Here is an 18,768-nt window from a genome sequence, read left to right on the forward strand (position 1 = left end):
TAGCACAGGGCCTGGAGCATAGTTAGTAGTATATAAATATTATTTTTATCATTAATATCTGGTATCATTCTTGCTTTCTATCTTATTTTCCCTATAAATTTCTCATATTTGGTTTATCTAATGACTTGGCTATCCCTTTTCTTTCCTTACAATACCTTTGGCATTTCAATGTATTAAAGGAACTTGACAATTCTTGTCTTGATTTATATTGTGCAAAATGCACTCGAGCACTGATGTCATTTCTTTATACATACCTCTGATTAGCCTTCCAGAACATAGGCTAAAGTTCAGTCACTGAGGGGCTGATCTGCAGTTCTTGGCTAGTTCTGCAAAGCCTGTTATAACTGAATCTATTCCCTATTGGATATATGCTTTACAGGCTCAAAAATTGATTGAGAAATCATAATTGATGGCCACATATAATAAGTAGTAAGAAAAGTAATACAAAAAAACAGTAAATCACTCCAGCTAATATTTTGAAGAATCTCTGGGGTTTAGGTGACTATTCAGTCACACATGTTCTGACACACTTCAGCATAATCCCTACCACCACCAAAAGACTAGTCAACTTACGAAGAATTTATTAAGTATTCTTCATTATCTCATTTACATTCTCTTTTAACAATTCAAGTTCAGGAAGATTCCCTAGAGCTTTGTTAAGGTGGAATGTTGCCTCCTATATATATTCTCATATCAATATTATCCAAATTTTTGAAATTTTCATAACTCATCTATTCTTTTTGGAAAGATGATCTTACTATATTGAATTGACTATGGCTCACTAGGTTAAGGTCACACACTGCAGAGCCTCTGTCTATTTCTCTGCCTTATCCTGGGCCCATATGCTTTTTGTTACATTTCATCAAAGTTTCTATTATTTTGTATAGTGAAAGAGGATTACTTCTGGATTGAAGATTTGGTAATAACTTGCATGTCTCATAATACCTCTGTGACTTTGTGGAAGTCATCTGACCTACCAGTTTATTCTTCTGCAAGATAATAAGATTGAACTTGAAAGGCTTTTGAGGTCCCTCCAAGATCTAACTAGATCTCAGAAACCATGGGCTAAAGTGATAATAGCTGATATTCCTTTGTTGATATCATTTGTGTGGAAACCATTACAACTTCACAAGATTTTCTTGAATGTAAAAATTTAATAAATCAATTACTGAATATTTTAGTTTTGGATATCCTTAATTCATTAAATTTTTAATCATAAATTAATGATAGAACTTCTGTAGTAATGTTCATCAAAGGTTTCAGTGAGCCTTTTAGCCAATATGTGTATGTAGTTTAAATATACCTGGGATTCTATCTCTAGCAAGATAGTATTCACTTTCCATCATCACTTGGCCTAAAGACTACTCTGTACCATGTGGCCAAGCCTTGCGTCTTGTTAATTTGTTGTCACTCTCAAATTTCTACCCTCATATTGCCAAGGTTCGTAGTTGCTCCATTTCTGTAGTATCTTTTTGGCAGACATGAGAGAGATATTTGTGTTTGACCTGAAGCTGAGCCCACTAAAAGAACAGATTCATATGCAGGAAGATTTGTCCATTGTTCACCGTAATGATCCGTGATATTATGGTGATATAGGAAAATAGGAACAGTTTTGGCTTTTAGTTTATTCTTTCATTTTACCTTACAGACATATAATTTGGCACATAGTTCCTAAAAAGTACTTTAATTTCCTTTTCATTGGTGGAGATTTCAACCTTTTTATTTTTTTTTATTAAGAATTTTGTAATGGTTAAAATATGGATATCTTCTCCCTAGAGAAATGACAATGCCCCACCCACAATTGTCTAGCACAGAGAATTCACACTTTGTGTTTCTCCTTTCATTACCAATCTGCAAAGCAAGATGGATCCAAGACATGACAATGACTACTTTATAATGCAGAAGACTAGATATTAACATGAATCCCTTTCTGCTAAAAAAAGCTATTACTGAGCAATTCTGAAGCCTAGTTCCAAATATGTTTTCTCCATTTGGAGGTGAAACTTTCCTAATTTTCTTTTTTTCCCTTTAAAACCTAAAGCAGTTTTATATTCTGTCGTCATTTTATCCTACTCCCAAAACAGAGCAGGATTATTCTTTTTTTAGAATGGTTACACTGACACACATTCATTTTAAAATGGATTTAAACAATATTAAGGTTGACAAAATGAGCTTCCCAGCTGTGGCTCAGCTATGACCTCCCAGTCCCCCCCCCCACTTACACAGGCAAATTGAACAAAAATGTAAAATAACATTTGAAGAGTTATAAAAAAATTTAAAAGTAATGAGCCAATGTGAAGCTTCTAGATTTTCTGACCAAATAAGAACTTCTAGAAGTGGCAGTTGTGAAAGAGAAGGCACTTTGCATTAATATCAGGGACTTTCTTGGAGAGTCCTACCCTATGGATGAATGTGCATTATAATATACATTACCAGAATCCCATAGACATAGCCTATCCAATCAATGTGAGACTCTTTTTGGTGGAGGAAGGTTCCACTAGAAAGGCACATAAAAAGAACAATAGTTTTTAATTATAGTAGCAAAGTGAAAAGACTACCTAAAATTTGGAAAGGAGAGATATAAGAGAAAGGGAAGAGGAAATAGCTATAAACAAGGACAAAGATATCTCTGCCCCATGCAAATATGTTGATTCCTTAAGCTCTTTTCAGAATGGAGGAATCAGCACAAGGAGAGCAGCCAAGAGAAGACAGTGGCTAATGCCACATCTCCTTGTTTAGTTCCAGGTTGGTTCTTATGAATCCACAGTCTTTCAGCTAGACTGGTTTCCTTTAAGGAAAGTTGGTTCCCTCTGGGAGCACAACAGTTGATCCGTGGCCTGTTCTGCCAGAGGATTTTCACATCTAACAACAAGGGGGAAGTTGGGTCTTCCCTCACCTCCACCTGATCCTTACTATGCATAATGGTTTTTCAGGTCATCTAGTGGACCCAACTAGAACTCCCTTACCAACAACTAAAAAATTAAAAACTGTATTGATATGTTATATGGGAAAAATAAAGATTAAATGAAAAATATTACTATAATGAGCATTAGGTGATTCTCTATCTAGAACTGAACAGAACCTCAAAAATCATCTAGCCATACTTTCTCCTCTTAGCCAAAGTCACACACATGCTTAAAGACATAGCATGTAATTTGAAGGCCTCTGACTTCAAAGCTAGTATTATTTCCATGACACTACATTGCAAGTGGTTATTTATCTTAAAAATGGAATTATTGCCACAACAAAATTAATCCCTATTCATATTTATGATTGAGAGAGACCTACCGAGATTTCTGAGAATCATGTTCTTTTTGAAATTAACATTTTTTCAGGTTACATGTCAATACAATTATTAGTCATCATTTTCTGATATCTGTAAACCATGATCTCTTCCCCCACCCCACTTCCTAAGATGACAGGTAATATGATATATGTTATACACATGTTCTCATATAAAACTCATTTCCATGTTCATCATATTGCAAAAGGAGATACATATCTCTTTTTCTGTAGTAGTGTCTCCTATCACAATATGATGACACAATTCATGACAGAAATAATGAAAAATAACATTCTTAAATCTATATTTAAAATTTGCCAATTCCTTTTGTAATGGTGTGTAAACTTTTTCAACATGTGTGCTGGATAATTACATTGCTGATAATTGTTTTTATTCACACTTGACCATTGTGCTTTATTGTTGTTATTGTGTACAATGTTCTGGTTCTGCTCACTTCACTTTTCTTACTTCATATAAGTCTTTCACATTTTTTGTGATCATAATTATCATTACTTTTTTTTTACAGTCTTGTGTATGAATTTAATACTCTTCTCCACTACACCAAAAAAGGAAGTATATTCCTCCCTCTACCCATTTTCCACTATCCCCTATCCTCTACTGGACTCTCTCAAATATTTATTGTTTTTTTTCCCTGGAAGCCATAAATCTCTGTTGATGTACAAACTTGATTATATGGAAGCAGTGGTTATATTTCCCCACCCTTTTCCCCCACTAACATACTATTTCTCAGTCTTAAAAAGTCGTCAATGATGGGGAAAGATAAAAAACAATCACCCAATCCTACTCCCTTTCACCCACAAAAAGAAAAGCAAAGAGTTATCTGTGGGCACAAAAAATGTTGTATTTTGTACTCTGAGTTACATGTAGTAGGGAAACTGTGAACAGGAGACAAATGAGGTAGAAGAGGGCATGAGTAAAGGGTTATGTGGTAGGGGATACAAAAGGTACCTGTAGGTCTAGTCCACTTAGTTTTTTATACTGAAAGGGTTTATCTCTTGTCTCACTGAGGAGAGAAGTATGGATCATTGCCTTTGAAACTGCATAAGGTTCACAGTTGGCAGAGGGGTGGCAGTTTTCAAAGTAGCCCTTCTTCTCCTGCCCAACCTTCCTGAGAATATGGATGCTGGCATCATGGTTGGCCACATCAGCAGAGAACTCATTGATGTTGGAGGTCTCATTGAAACCCAATAGGCATCTGGCATTATCCAGACCCCATTTGGGAGCATAGGCTCTCACATGATACTGGTATCTCTTGCTGAATCTCTCAATTGCTTCTTCAATATGCTTTGGACCATTCTCCTCTCTCATGGCCTTGGTACTCAAGTTAGTGTGGCAACCAGATCCATTCCAATTCCAAGGGATTGACTTGGGATCAAATGATACAATCATTCCAAAATCTTCACAAACTCAATGGAGGATGAAGTCAGTGACCCAGAGGTGATCTCCCATCTCAATCCCTTCAAAAGGTTCTATCTGAAACTCCCATTAAGCTGGCATCACTTTGGCATTTGTCACCCCAATTTTGATTCTAGAATTCAGGCAAGCAAGGTAAAGAGCTTCTGCTATATCTCTTCCATAGACTTTGTCAACTCCCACACCTCAATAATGAAGACCCTGGGGTCCAGGGAAGCCATTAGAAGGCCAACCAAAAGCTTGTCCATCTATTCTCATGAAAATATACTCTTGCTACATACCAAACCAGGGTCTGTGGTTGGAGACCATATCCATTATCTGTTTACAGGTATGCTTCAAATTGATCTTTGCAGACTTTTGATTATACTTGAAAACTTCACAGAGAACCAGGTTGTTGGGATCCTTTCAGAAGGGGTCTCAGAACAGAGCAAAGTGAGTTACATGTCATAGTTAGAACCTTCAGACTGACAAGTGTTGGAGCCATCAAAATTCCATTCAGTTAGTACATCAATGCTCTTGGGTCTTGGCTTTGGGTTTTACAGCCCAGCCCCTCATCAGTGCCATCAATCCAGATATACATAACTTGGACATTATTGCCTTGAGGCAGGTTCAAATACTGCTGCTTAATACTTTCATTCAAGTGAATACCAGCTCACGTGGCCATGGTGGAAGCTGTCCTGGGCCCGGAAGCTTATGGGAACTAGATGCCAAAGGTGAGGGCTCAGAGTAATGGTGGCATTACTGGCTGGGCTGGTGGCCTTGTATGTGGGGATAGTGGCAGCTCTGGCTGTAACTAAGAGAGTGGCTTCCATTCTCAGCTCTGTCATGATCACCATTTTTTTAAACCGTTTATGTCTGCGTATTGGCTCCTAGGAGGAAGAGTGGTAAGGATGGGCAATGGGAGTCAAGTGACTTGCCCAGGGTCGCACAGCTGGGACGTGTCTGAGGCTGGACCTGAACCTAGGACCTCCTGTCTCTAGCCCTGACTCTCAGTCCACTGAGCTACCCAGCTGCCCCATGATCACCATTTCTTAAGGCACAATGGGCCTTAAAACACATAACACACAATTTGTTCAGTAATCTCACAACTGATGGACATCCAGTTTTTGCCAACACAAAAATAGGTGCAATAAATGTTTTTTGTATAGTTAGGTTCTTTCCTCCTATATTTGATCTCTTTGGGATACAGACCAGGTAGTGATATTGCTGGGTCAAATGGTATGCACAGTTTTAAAGCCCTTTGTGCATGATTCCAAATTACTCTCCAGAATGATTGGGATAGTTCACAGAGTTCACAGATATTGTCTCTGCATTTTTTTCAGGACAAAATGTATTTCACATGAAAGTTATATCCCTTTTTTAATGTGGACATTTCATTTGTCGAAAGCAGCAGAAATAGAACACTTTGAAAGACAGTGGAAAGCAGCGGAAAGAAACCCAAAGAAAGCTAAGAGAAGTATAGGAAAATGAACCATTCAGATAGAACTTCTAAGAGGAAATAAGAATGACTATCTCATCAGAGGGAAACATATTCTCTAATTATAAATGTGTTTAGAGTATATTTTTTTCCAAGCAGCATTTTTGAACATGACTGATTTTTAGGATTTTGAAAGTCAGTATTGTGAAATTCAAAAAAAAAGAATTTTTTTGAAAGACTATGGGAAAACTTTATATTAATTACCTGTGTCATGTTAAAGAGCTACATATTTTATTTGGATCACTGTGGAATTTAAAGCACAGAAGCAAGAATGATTACATCACAGTAATATTCCATCAGAACAACATTCTATAATTTGTCCAGTCATTATTCAGTTAATTACATTTCCTCAATTTCAAGTTCTTTGCCACCACAAAGAAAATTATATAAATATCATGGAAGGTTTGGGTCATTTTTCTTTTTTCCTGATCAATTTGAAGTTCCATCAACCATGTATTAGTATGCCCATTTTTCCATATCCTCTTCAACATTTGTCATTTTCTTCTTCTATCATTTTGACCAATCTGACAGGTGTGAAATATCTGAGAATTGTTTTGGTTGCATTTTTCAAAATAGTAGTGATTTAGGATAGCTCTTATTCTTATAAATTTGAAATTGTTACCTATCTTAGATATAAAACCTCTATTTTAGAAACTTTCTATAATATTTTCCCAGTTTTCTGCTTTCCTTCTAATCTTGGCTTCATTAGCTCTAATTGTATGTAAAAATTTAAATTTAATATGATCAAATGTATCTATTTTAAACCATCTCAGAATTCACTCTGTCTCTTGTTTACTCATTAATTCCTCTCTTATTCATAAGTCTTAGTTAATATGTCCCAGGTCCTTCTAATTGGCTTATCTTTTTTTATGTCAATATCAGGTAGTCATTTTGATCTTATCTAAGTGAATTATGTAAGATAATGGGCTATATCCAGTCTCTGCCAAACTACTCTCCAATTTTTTCGAGCCATTTTTGACAAATAGTGAGTTTTTAAAATTTGGATTTTGTAAATGACAAAACCATTGTAATTTTTATTACTCTTTATTATATGTCCAGTTCTACCAATCTATATTTGTATTTCTTAGCCAGTACCAGATAGTTAAAATAATTAATGCTTTATAATATAGGCAAATATCTGGTACTATTATACCTCCTTTCTTTTACATTTTTTCACTAATTTCCTTGATATTATTGAAATTTTGCTCTTCTAAATAAATTTTATTATGTTTCAAACTCAGTACAATAAAATTTGGGTTAATTTAATTGGGAAGGCATTAAATAAGTAAGTTAGTTTCGGTAGGAAGGTCATTTTAATAATACTGGCTTTGCCAATTAATTTTTCTTCAATTATTAAAATGTGACTTTATTTCTATAAAAAGTATTTTATAATTATGGTAACATAGTTCCTGCATTTATTTTGGAAAGTATAGTCCCAGGTATTTTAATCTGTTTGTGATTATTTTAAATGGGGTAGCTCTTTCTATCTTTTCTTATAGGACTTTTTATAGTGATATATTAAAACAATGATATATGTGGACTTATTTTATATTCTGCTATTTTTAAAAAATATTGATATTTTCAACAAACTTTTAGTGGAATCTCTAGGATTTCCACATATACCAACATATTGTCCACAAAAGATATAGTTTTATTACATATTTGCCTATTATTATTTCAAATCCTTTTTCTTCTCTTATTGCTTTGGCTAGCATCATTTATAACATGATGCTGTATGATCTTGGTGATAATGGGAATAATTCTCCTTAAATTTACCATAGACACCTGAGCCTTTACTACAAATGAACTTAGTTTTGAGAAATGTGAATCCCATCTTTCTACAGGTATTCTATCATATGATAATCCCAGTTTTTGCCATCTACTGTATTTTTAAGGAAATTTTTTGCTTTTCCCTTGTTGCTTAATAATAACTTATTATATATAAGAATAACAACTTATTAAGAGTTAATAACACCCAAGATAAAATTAGGCCCAATTTTCTATGTAAGAAGTACATTGCTAGAGTTTCTGAAAGCTACAATTATATATACAGAGATACCCATTTCCCTATGTCAGTTAGAATACATATATGCAAAGATAAATAATAAATTAATTAGGGTGAGAGAAAACAATAACACCTTGGGAACCAAAAAATATTAAATTGGAGTCACAACTGATCTCAGCCTTAAAGTAAACTAGAGATCCCAAGAAATAGAGGAGAGGTCACATTCCTGATATCTATGCAAATTTGGGAAAAGCAATATTGTCTCTGGGGAAGAATAAGTAGAATAATATAGAATATGAAAGGGAAAAATATTAGATAATTCTAGAAATATTATCTGGAAATATCTTATGATGGGTTTGAATTCTCAAATGGCTGCATTTCCCCAATAGGAAATTAGGAATCACTCAAGGTTTTTTGGGGAAAAGAATGGTAATGGTTTACCTCTATTTTAGACATTTCAATTTAGGAGATGTGGCCTTATTGGGAACACTAATTCCATTTTGAGCTTGTTTTCTTTGAGCTATTAAGCTTGAGATGATTCATCTGGCAAGTAATAATGAGATATTAGAACTCAGAAGAAAGATGAGGGCTGTTATGTAAATTTGGAAATTACCTGAAAACAGATAATTGAACATATCGCAACTGATCAAATGGGGAAAGCATGGCTGGAGGTATAGTCATGCATGTAGAAATAGATATGGATATTTGCCAGCAAAGGAAAATTTAGGAAGTTTATTTTAAAAAAATACAAACAGTTGAACACAGTCACAAGAATCTAAGGAAGAAAGTTTCCAGGAAAAGAGATTTCTAAACAATCTCAAACACTAGAGAGAGGGCAAGAATGATAAAGACTCAAAAAAAAGTACTTGCCAATTCCTTTCATGATGTATTTCAAAATGTTGTTAAGAACAGAAAACAGATGTCTTATCATTTATATACTCTATTCTCTTTTGAGTTTTGTTTTGAAAATCCAAACAATAAATGCTTGTTCTATTCCAGGAGTCAACAAACAATTTATAAGCTCTTAATATGTAGTAGGTACTATTCCTTGATACAGTTATCAAGTGACAAGAGATCTCTAGTTTTCACTAATTGAAATGTAAACGAGGCCCAGCCAACCCTATATACATAAGAGGAATGCTATCTAGATGGACAAAAGAACTTGTTCCCACCTTCTGGGCCCTTTATAAAAACAGAATATTAAAGGCAAGAAAAATTAAAGGTCTGTGAATGGGGTGAATAGCTGAACCAGAATAATCAAAAGAACAAGAACAACCAAGAAAGAAGAGAAAGCAGAATTTAATTGTAGCAATGAAAGAAAAGATCCAGGAGGATCATCAAATTTAAAGGAAAAACAGAATAAGACAGACTCATGTTAACAGTTGTTTTCAACCCCCCCAAACCTCTATAGCCAACACACAATTCCACTGGGTTTTATATGTGTTACTGATTAAGACCTAATTCCATATTATTGATAGTTGGACTAGAGTTATTGTTTAGTGTCTACATCCCCAATAATATCCCCATCAGCCCATGTGTTCAAGCAGTTGTTTTTCTTCTGTATTTCTCCTCTAACAGTTCTTCCTCTGAATGTGGCTAGTTTTCTTTCTCATAAGTCCCTCAGCTTTGCTCTGGATCCTTGCATTGCTGCTAGTAGAGAAGTCCGTTATGTTTTATTATACCACAGTGTATCAGTCTCTGTGTACAGTGTTCTCCAGGTTCTGCTCCTTTCACTCTGCATCAATTCCTGGAGGGCATTCCAGTTCACATGGAATTCCTCCAGTTCTTTATTCCTTTGAGCACAATAGTATTCCATCACCAACAGATACCACAATTTGTTCAGCCATTCCCCAATTCAATGACATTCTCTCATTTTCCAATTTTTTGCCACCACAAAGAGCACAGCTATAAATATTTTTGTACATGTCTTTTTCCTTTTACTCTCTTTGGAGGTATAAACCAAGCAGTGATATGGCTGGATAAAAAGGCAGATTGTCTTTTAAAGCCCTTTGAGCATAGTTCCAAATTGCCATCCAAAAATGGTTGGATCAATTTACAACTCCACCAGCAGTGCATTAATGTCCCAATTTTGCCACATCCCCTCCAACATTCATTGTTCTCCCCTCCTGTGATTTTAGCCAATCTTCTAGGTGTGAGGTGATACCTCAGAGTTGTTTTGATTTGCATTTCTCTAATTATTAGAGATTTAGAACACTTTCTCATGTGCTTCTTGATAGTTCTAATTTCTTTATCTGAATATTGCCTATTCATGTCCATTACCCATTTATCAATTGGAGGATGGCTTGATTTTTTTGTACAATTGATTTAGTTCCTTATATATTTGAGTAATGAGATCTTTCTCTGGCTTTTTTGTTATAAAGATTTTTTCCCAATTTCTTGCTTCACTTCTAATGTTGGTAGCATTGGTTTTGTCTGTACAAAAACTTTTTAGTTTAATGTAGTCAAACTTATTTATTTTACATTTTGTAAGTTTTTTTTCTAACTCTTGCTTAGTTTTAAAATCTTTCCTTTCCCTGAGATCTGACAAGTATACTATTCTGTGCTCATCTAATTTACTTATAGTTTCCTTATTTATATTCAAGTCATTTACCCATTCTGAATTATTTGGTATAGGGTGTGAGATGTTGATCCAGGCCCAATCTCTCCCATATTGTTTTCCAATTTTCCCAGCAGTTTTTGTCAACTAGTGGATTTTTGTCCCAAAAGCTGGGTTCTTTGGATTTATCAAAGATTGTCTTGCTGAGGTCGCTTAACCCTATTCTGTTCCACTGATCCTCCCTTCTGTCTCTTCACCAGTACCATATTGTTTTGATGAGTACTGATTAATAGTACAATTTAAGATCTGGTACTGCTAGGTTACCTTCCTTTATATATTTTTTCATTATTTCCCTTGATATTCTTGGTCATTTGTTCTTCCAAATGAACTTTGTTATAGTTTTTCCTAATTCAGTAAAAAAGTTTTCTGGTAGTTTGATAGGTATGGCACTAAATAAGTAAATTAGTTTGGGTAGAAGGGTCATTTTTATTTTGTTAGCTCATCCTACCCATAAGCAATAAACATTTTTCCAATTGTTTAGATCCAGTTTTAATTCTGTGGAAAGGGTTTTGTAGTTGTGTTGTAAAATTCCTGTGTTTATCTTGTCAGATAGACTCCTAAGTATTTTCTATTGTCTATGGTGGTTTTTAATGGAATTTCTCTTTCTAACTCTTCTTGCTGCAATGTGTTGGAAATATATAGAAATGCTGATGATTTATATGCGTTTATTTTGTATACTGCAACTTTGCTAAAGGTGTTGATTATTTCCACTAACTTTTTAGTTGATTCTCTAGGATTTTTTAAGTAGACCATATCATCTGCAAAGAGTGATTGTTTTGTCTCCTCATTGCCTATTTTAATACCTTCAATTTCTTTTTCTTCTCTAATTGTTATTGCTAGTGTTTCTAGTATAATTTTAAATAATAGAGGTGACAAGGGGCATCCTTGTATCACTCCTGATCTTACTGGGAATGCTTCTAATTTATCCCCATTGCAGATGATGTTTGTTGATGGTTTTAGATATATACCATTCATTATTTTTAAGAAAGGCCCTTCTATTCCTAAACTTTCTAGTGTTTTCAGTAGAAATAGTTGTTGTATTTTGTCAAAGGCTTTTTCAGCATCTATTAAGATAATCATGTGATTTTTGTTTGTTATCTTGTTGATATGGTCAGTTATGTGGATGGTTTTCCTAATGTTGAATCATACTTGCATTCCTGGTATATATTCCACCTGATCATGATGGATAACCCTTGTGATCAATTGCTGGAGTCTTTTTGCTAGCATTCTGTTTAAGATTTTTTTCATCTATGTTCATTAGTGAGATTAGTCTGTAGTTTTATTTCTCTGTTTTTGACCTACCTGGCTTTGGGATCAGTACCATATTTGTGTCATAGAAGGAGTTGGTAGAACTCCTTCTTTGCTTATTGAGTCAAATAGTTTGTATAGTATTGTAATTAGTTGTTCTTTGAAGGTTTGATAGAATTCACTTGTGAATGCATTGGTACTGTTGATTTTTTCTTAGGGAGTTCTTTGATGGCTTGTTCAATTTCTTTTTCTGATATGGGATTATTTAAGTATTCTATTTATTCTGCTGTTAATCTAGGCAATTTATATTTTTGTAAATATTCATCCATATCATGTAGATTGCTATATTTATTGCTATGGAATTGGGCAAAATAGTTTTTATTGATTGCCTTGATATCTTCTTCATTAGAAGTGAGGTCTCCCTTTTCATCTTTGATACTGATGATTTCTTTTTCTTCTTTCCTTTTTTAAATTAAATTGACCAGTACTTTGTCAATTTTATTTATTTTTTCAAAGTACCAGATTCTCGTCTTATGTATTAATTCAATGGTTCTTTTATTTTTAATTTTGTTTATTTCTCCTTTGATTTTTATAATCTCTAATTTAGTTTTTAACTGGGGATTTTTAATTTGTTCTCTTTCTAGATTTTTGATTTACATGCCTAGTTCGTTGATCCTTGCCCTGTCCAATTTCTTGTTACATGCACTCAATGATATAAATTTCCCTCTGAGTACTGCTTTAGCTGAATTGCACAGATTTTGGTAGGATGTCTCATCATTGTCATTCTCTTAATCAAAATTATTAATTGTTTCTATGATTTGTTCTTTATCTTATTTTGGAGAGTCATATCTTTTAATTTCCAATTAGTTTTTGATATACCTGTCCATGTGCCCTTACTGATTTTTATTTTTATTGCATTATTATCTGAAAAGTTTACATTTATTATATCTGCTCTTTTGCATTTGTTTGCCATGTTTCTATGCCCTAGTACATGGTCAATCTTTGAGAATGTACCATGTGCAGCTGAAAAGAAGGTGTATTCCTTTTTGTCCCTATTTATTTTTCTCTACACACCTATTAAATCTAATTGTTCTAGGATTTTATTCACCTCTCTTATCTCTTTCTTATTTATTTTTTTAGTTTAATTTATCTAGATCTGATAGGGGAAAGCTGAGGTCACCCACTAGTATAGTTTTAATATCTATTTCCTCCTTGAGCTCTGCCAGTTTTTCCTTGAGAAATCTGGATACTATACCATTTGGTGTGTACATGTTGAGTACTGTTATTTCCTCATTATCTATACCGCCTCTTGTCAGGATGTAATTACCTTCCCTATTTCTTTTAATCAGATCTATTTTTACTTTGACTTTATCAGAAATAATGATTGTCACTCCTGCCTTCTTTTTCTCAGTTCAAGCCAAAAAGAGTTTACTCCAGCCATTGACCTTAACCCTGTGTATGTCAACTTTCCTCATGTGTGTTTCTTGTAGACAAGATACAGTAAGATTTTGTTTTCTAATCCACTCTGCTATTTCCTTCTGTTTTATGGTTGTGTTCATCACATTCACATTCAGGGTTGTAATTGTCAGCTGTGTGTTCCCTAACATTTTGGTATCCTCTCCTAGTTCTGCTCCTTCTTCTTATGCTATTTCCTTTTAAACCAGTGCTTCATTTTAAATCATTCCCCCTTGTCCCATCCCTTGTTTTACTCCCCTTTCTACCCCCTCCTTTCCCCTCTTATTATTTTTTGAGGCCGAATGAATTCCCTCCCCACTCTCTTCCTCACCCCACTGCCCCCCTTGATTTATTCCATCTAACTGTATCCTTAGGGTTAGATAGTATTTGATATCCCAATGGATCTAGCTACTCTTCCCTCTCATGATTACTTCCACTGAGATTAAAGCTCTCTTCCTCTCCTTCTTATAATAGTATTCATCCCGTCCCCTTCCCATGTCCTCTTTGAGTGATATAGATTATCCTATTTTTCTTATTCCTTCAAGTTACTCTTGGTGCCATCTTCTCTTCCCACACACACACTTTTCCCCCCATATCATCTTACAGCATTTAGTACTCTAACCTCTCCTTATGACTAATTCTTCTAATTACCATAATAGTGAGTACATTTTTTTAGAATTACACATAATATTTCTCCATATAGGAATACAAATAATTTCATCTTATTGAAGTCCTTAAAGAAGCAAATTTAAAAATAAGAGTTTTCTTTCTCCTCTCTTTCTTATTTGCATTTTCATGTTTCTCTTGGTTTTTGTGTTTGGATATCAAAATTTCCCATTTAGCCCTGTTCTTTTCTGTGCAAATACTTGGAAATCTTCTATCTTGTTGAATGCCTCTCTCAGCCCCACTCCCTCGCCCAATATCTGTGCTCTCTAGCATCCTGGGGTCTCAAGTCTTGGTGCTCTCAGGGTAAAGCTCCTCATGGTGCCAGTTAGCTGCCAAGAAGCTAGATTTTGTGCCCCTGCATACTCTAACTCTGGTGCACAGCCTCTGACTCTGGTACTGTGGGTGGGGTGGGGGTGGGTTGATCAGATCATGTTTTGATGGGATCTATTTCCCCCCCCTTATAACATTGAAGTACCTAAATCCCACATACCTTTGATACTTTGCCCTATTGTAAGGTCCCTTCTTTCATCTGGATTTGGTTCTTTTGTCCTTTGGAGGTACATAATATCAGTTGGTTAGGAGAGAACATCTCCCTGCTTCTATTCTGCAGCCATCTTAAACCAGAAGTCTATTTTTTCAATTCCCTTCTTTTAAAAAAGAGTAAAGAGTAAAGGAGAAGCAAATTATGCATTAGAAGATGGAGCAATTGCACTTGAACCCATAGAACAAGAAAATAAGAACAATGTAATGACACTTGACTGACAAATTAATGGTATCTAAAGATCATCCATAATGTACTCACTCAACACTCTTTCCCCACAGGCCTCCATGCCTTAAAAGAATTCACAAGGCTATTCATTGAGCTGAGCATTGGGAACAACTAAAGACTTTTTTTCCACCAGAGCATTTTCCTTTTTTTCAAAGAATCTTCAACTCATAATCCTATTAAAAAATGGATATGGACTTTATATAGTGAAGTGAGGAGGGCAAGGCAAGTTTGCTGCTGCCCAAAGAACTATACCTGCCCTTCCTCAAGCCCTTCAAAAGTGGTAGAATGACTGATTTAGTTCAGTCAGAGAACTAAAAACAAAATCATAGGGAGTCAAAGCAGGAAGTTATTGTGTGGGGTTAAAATGGACCTGATAGAAAGGGGAATAGAAATAGCTAAGACAGGTCCTATTGCCCTGGACAATAGTCTGGAAGAGGTTAGAAGTTGATAAAAAATAAATTCCCTCATATAGGCAGAGGCTTAGAAAACATTTTGATCCAGTCCTGGTTGTAAACCCTCTGTTAAAAATGGAAAAGTTAGCACTGATGAAAATAAGGAGGTGAGGGAGGAAGACTAAAACCACTAAAGATTTCATGAAAAATATGTTTTTAAAAGTTCATTTCTGCTACTCCCATCACCATGTTTAATTATTTTATTTCTTTTATTCAGTTGTTTCACTCATGAGACAATGTGACCCCATTTGGTATTTTCTTTTCAATGAAACTGAAGTGGCTTGTTATTTCCTTCTCCAGCTCATTTTACATATGAAGAACTGGAGTAAATAAGGTTAAATGACTTTCCCAGGGTCAGATAGCCAATATTTTAATATATTAATATACCATTCTTTTGAATAATATATACCTAACCAAAGCTTTGTGTTATCTGTGGTTCTCCTCTCACAAAACACACTATTACTTATCATATGGGAAGCCAATAAGAGAACAGATAAAAATCTGAGATTCTTCTTTTGACCTCTTGTGATTCTTGTGATTTCTTGTTGAAAAGTATTGTGGCCTTATTGAAAAGCTTTAAGTTCCTAGATAACCGGCAGTTAAAAGGTTAACATTCTTCCCCTTTGGTCAGAAATGCAGCCAAGGCCGAAACCTTAGTTAGCTGGGGCATTTGCCCCTGAGAAAGGTATTTTCAGACTTGGCTTGGTGATAACAAATATAGCTGAAAGTCCAGCCTGGTTCTTATCTTCACCTTGAAGCTTCTAAGCCTGTTTTATTGTCTATGTTAAAAATACAGCTCTGTGTAGTTGTGGGAAATTATCCTCCTTATGGTTTTGGGTGAAAGGGAATTTGAATTTCTTACATAATAAACTTGTGACTCAATGGCATTTCAGAGAAGCAGCTATGAGTTAACAGTCAAGATCCTCTCCCATGTCCCATTATTTCCTTCTCAACTAAGCCATCCTTATCAGATCATCAGAGATGATAGATAGGTCTTGAGATTATCAGATTCTGATTTCCTCTTTGAATTAGACTTTTTAGTTAATCTGGCCCTTCACTGAGATTTTGTATTTAATGAATAGATATCTTAATCTATGCATCATATTATTTGCTCCTTAAATTTTTTTTCTCCTGTGAAGTTCTAGTTAATGCTACTGCTATTCTTTTTCCCACATTTCAGTTATCCTTTGTGATTTCAAGTTCAGGATGTATTTATACTATTCTCCATCTCACCTTTCATTTCACTTCATATCTATTTTGATTTTATTTATAATATACCAGGAAATATAATAAAGAGTGTTAAGGAAGACTCTTATTCTCTCTCTAAACAGACACCTTACTGTTCTCCTCATTTCAGGGAATTTAACTGAGTTGACCATTTGCCTAGAAATAAAAGTAGTTTAGCATGGGCTTAAAATATAAAAGGATTAGCCAATGGTATCAAAGCTTTTAATTCTTCAAACTTGCCCTTTTTATTCTTTATTCTTTTCTTATAGTGGGCAACAATTATGAAAACATCATCTTTGTCCTAAGTTCCACAATTTTATGCTGATGGCATGACCATATTCAAGAAATTGTTGGCCTTGCAATGCAAATTTTTCCCCAGAAAAGTACTCATCTTATCCTTTAGCAGTATCTCAAACCAAGTCTTTCACCTATCTTGCATTTTCTAATAACAAAGGCCATATGGATTAAAGGTAGCATGTTAGGCCTCTAATCCCAATTCACCAAGCAATATGAGCATATTCTTTTTTTTATTCATAAAATATTGGCATGGACGAGGAATGACAGGTGAACTAATACATATTTTGCTTGATCTGTGCACTGGGCTGACCATTCTAGAAAGCAATTTAGGATTATGCTATCTCCTTTGAGTGAGAGATTACACTAATAGAAATATGTCCCATCATATATAATATTTATTATCTATAACTTACTTTTATAGTCATTTACTTGATTTATATTGACTACATTAAATGAGAATTGAATGCTTTTAAATTATAATAATCAAGCTTGTCCTAAAAGAATACAAATGAAAAATCATTTACCCTCTTTTTTGGGTAGATTCTCATTGCACAAAAGGCCAAACTTGGTTGCTATTTTTATTTTGTTGAATTTTTTTCACTTATTATAAATAAGGAATGTATAGTGAGAAATCCAAGTAATATACAATGTCAATAAAATCCTTTTGAACTTAATTTGAATTATAATTTGTTAAGAAATTGGCAGGAATTCTGGTAGAAAGTCAGAAAGCTACTAAGGTATGGATGTGGTGAGATATGATTAGTTCCCTATTGTCAAACTCTATTTATCATCTCTTATAAGGACAACTTCATTGATAAGGAAGTAAAGGATGAGAAAGATCTTTTAGCTCATGCTTCCAGCTGTCTGGCAGCATTGAGTTTATTATATATACTTCAAGACTCACATCACACAAAAGAACCCCCCAAAACTTTGCTTTTGTGCAGAAGTTACAAATTATGTCATGCCAAAGCACAAAGATTCTCATTGACTTCCAAATAGAACAAGGTCAAGGCTAAATTTTTACTGGGTTCTTATCAGTTTATTCTAAATCTGGGCAAAGAACCCCTGCTAAGATTTCGGCCTTGGCTTTACCAAGCAGCTGCATTCCTGACCAAAGAGGTAGAATGTTAACCTCTTGACTACTGGCTTGCTAAGAGCTTAAAGCTTTTCAATAAGGCCCCCAAACTTTTCAACAAGAAAGGGTGTGGATCACAAAAAGGGTCAATAGAGGAGTCTCAGATTTTTATCTATTTGAGACTATTTCTTTTATTGGCTTCCCACACCCTATATTGACACACTCCTACTAAATCAACACATTTGGTTTCTGCCTAATTCATGATACTTTCCCTGACCTATACACCTACAAAACACAAGTAGCTGATTCTAATAATTAAGAGTTATATCATATGTTCAATGCTATGTACACTTCTAAAGCAGAAGAAATTGAATGTAGTCACTAAAAACCAGAAAGTATGCTAGAATAAATCTGTAGGACACACTGTCCTCACTTAGATTTCCTCTTTACTATACTTTATCAGTCTCTCAAGTAATAATAATAATAGTAATAATAACCCAATGAAAAAAGTCTCACAAAAAGCCCTGACAAGAAAATCCTGTTTCCAGCAGTTGGAATGATTTATAATGTGGCTTTTAGAATTATTTCTCATTGCTATATATCTCTCCCTATATACATTTAACACAACACTATTTAAGTACCTTATTGTAAGTCAAAATCTATCAAATGCCTTCAGTTTAGCAAATAAAAAATGCTGAATGAAAAGAACCAAAAATTTGACTATTATTATTGATATTGTCTGATGAAACTTTAGGAATGAGAT

At 34.5% G+C, this 18,768-nt stretch overlaps 1 pseudogene; it reads right to left on the minus strand.

The window, feature by feature from the left end:
• Positions 1-4,225: 4,225 nt before the first annotated feature.
• LOC123241426 lies at positions 4,226-5,387 on the minus strand (annotated as a pseudogene).
• Positions 5,388-18,768: the final 13,381 nt, after the last annotated feature.

Source organism: Gracilinanus agilis, chromosome 3, assembly GCF_016433145.1.
Source record: "Gracilinanus agilis isolate LMUSP501 chromosome 3, AgileGrace, whole genome shotgun sequence".
Taxonomy (NCBI): Eukaryota; Metazoa; Chordata; class Mammalia; order Didelphimorphia; family Didelphidae; genus Gracilinanus; species Gracilinanus agilis.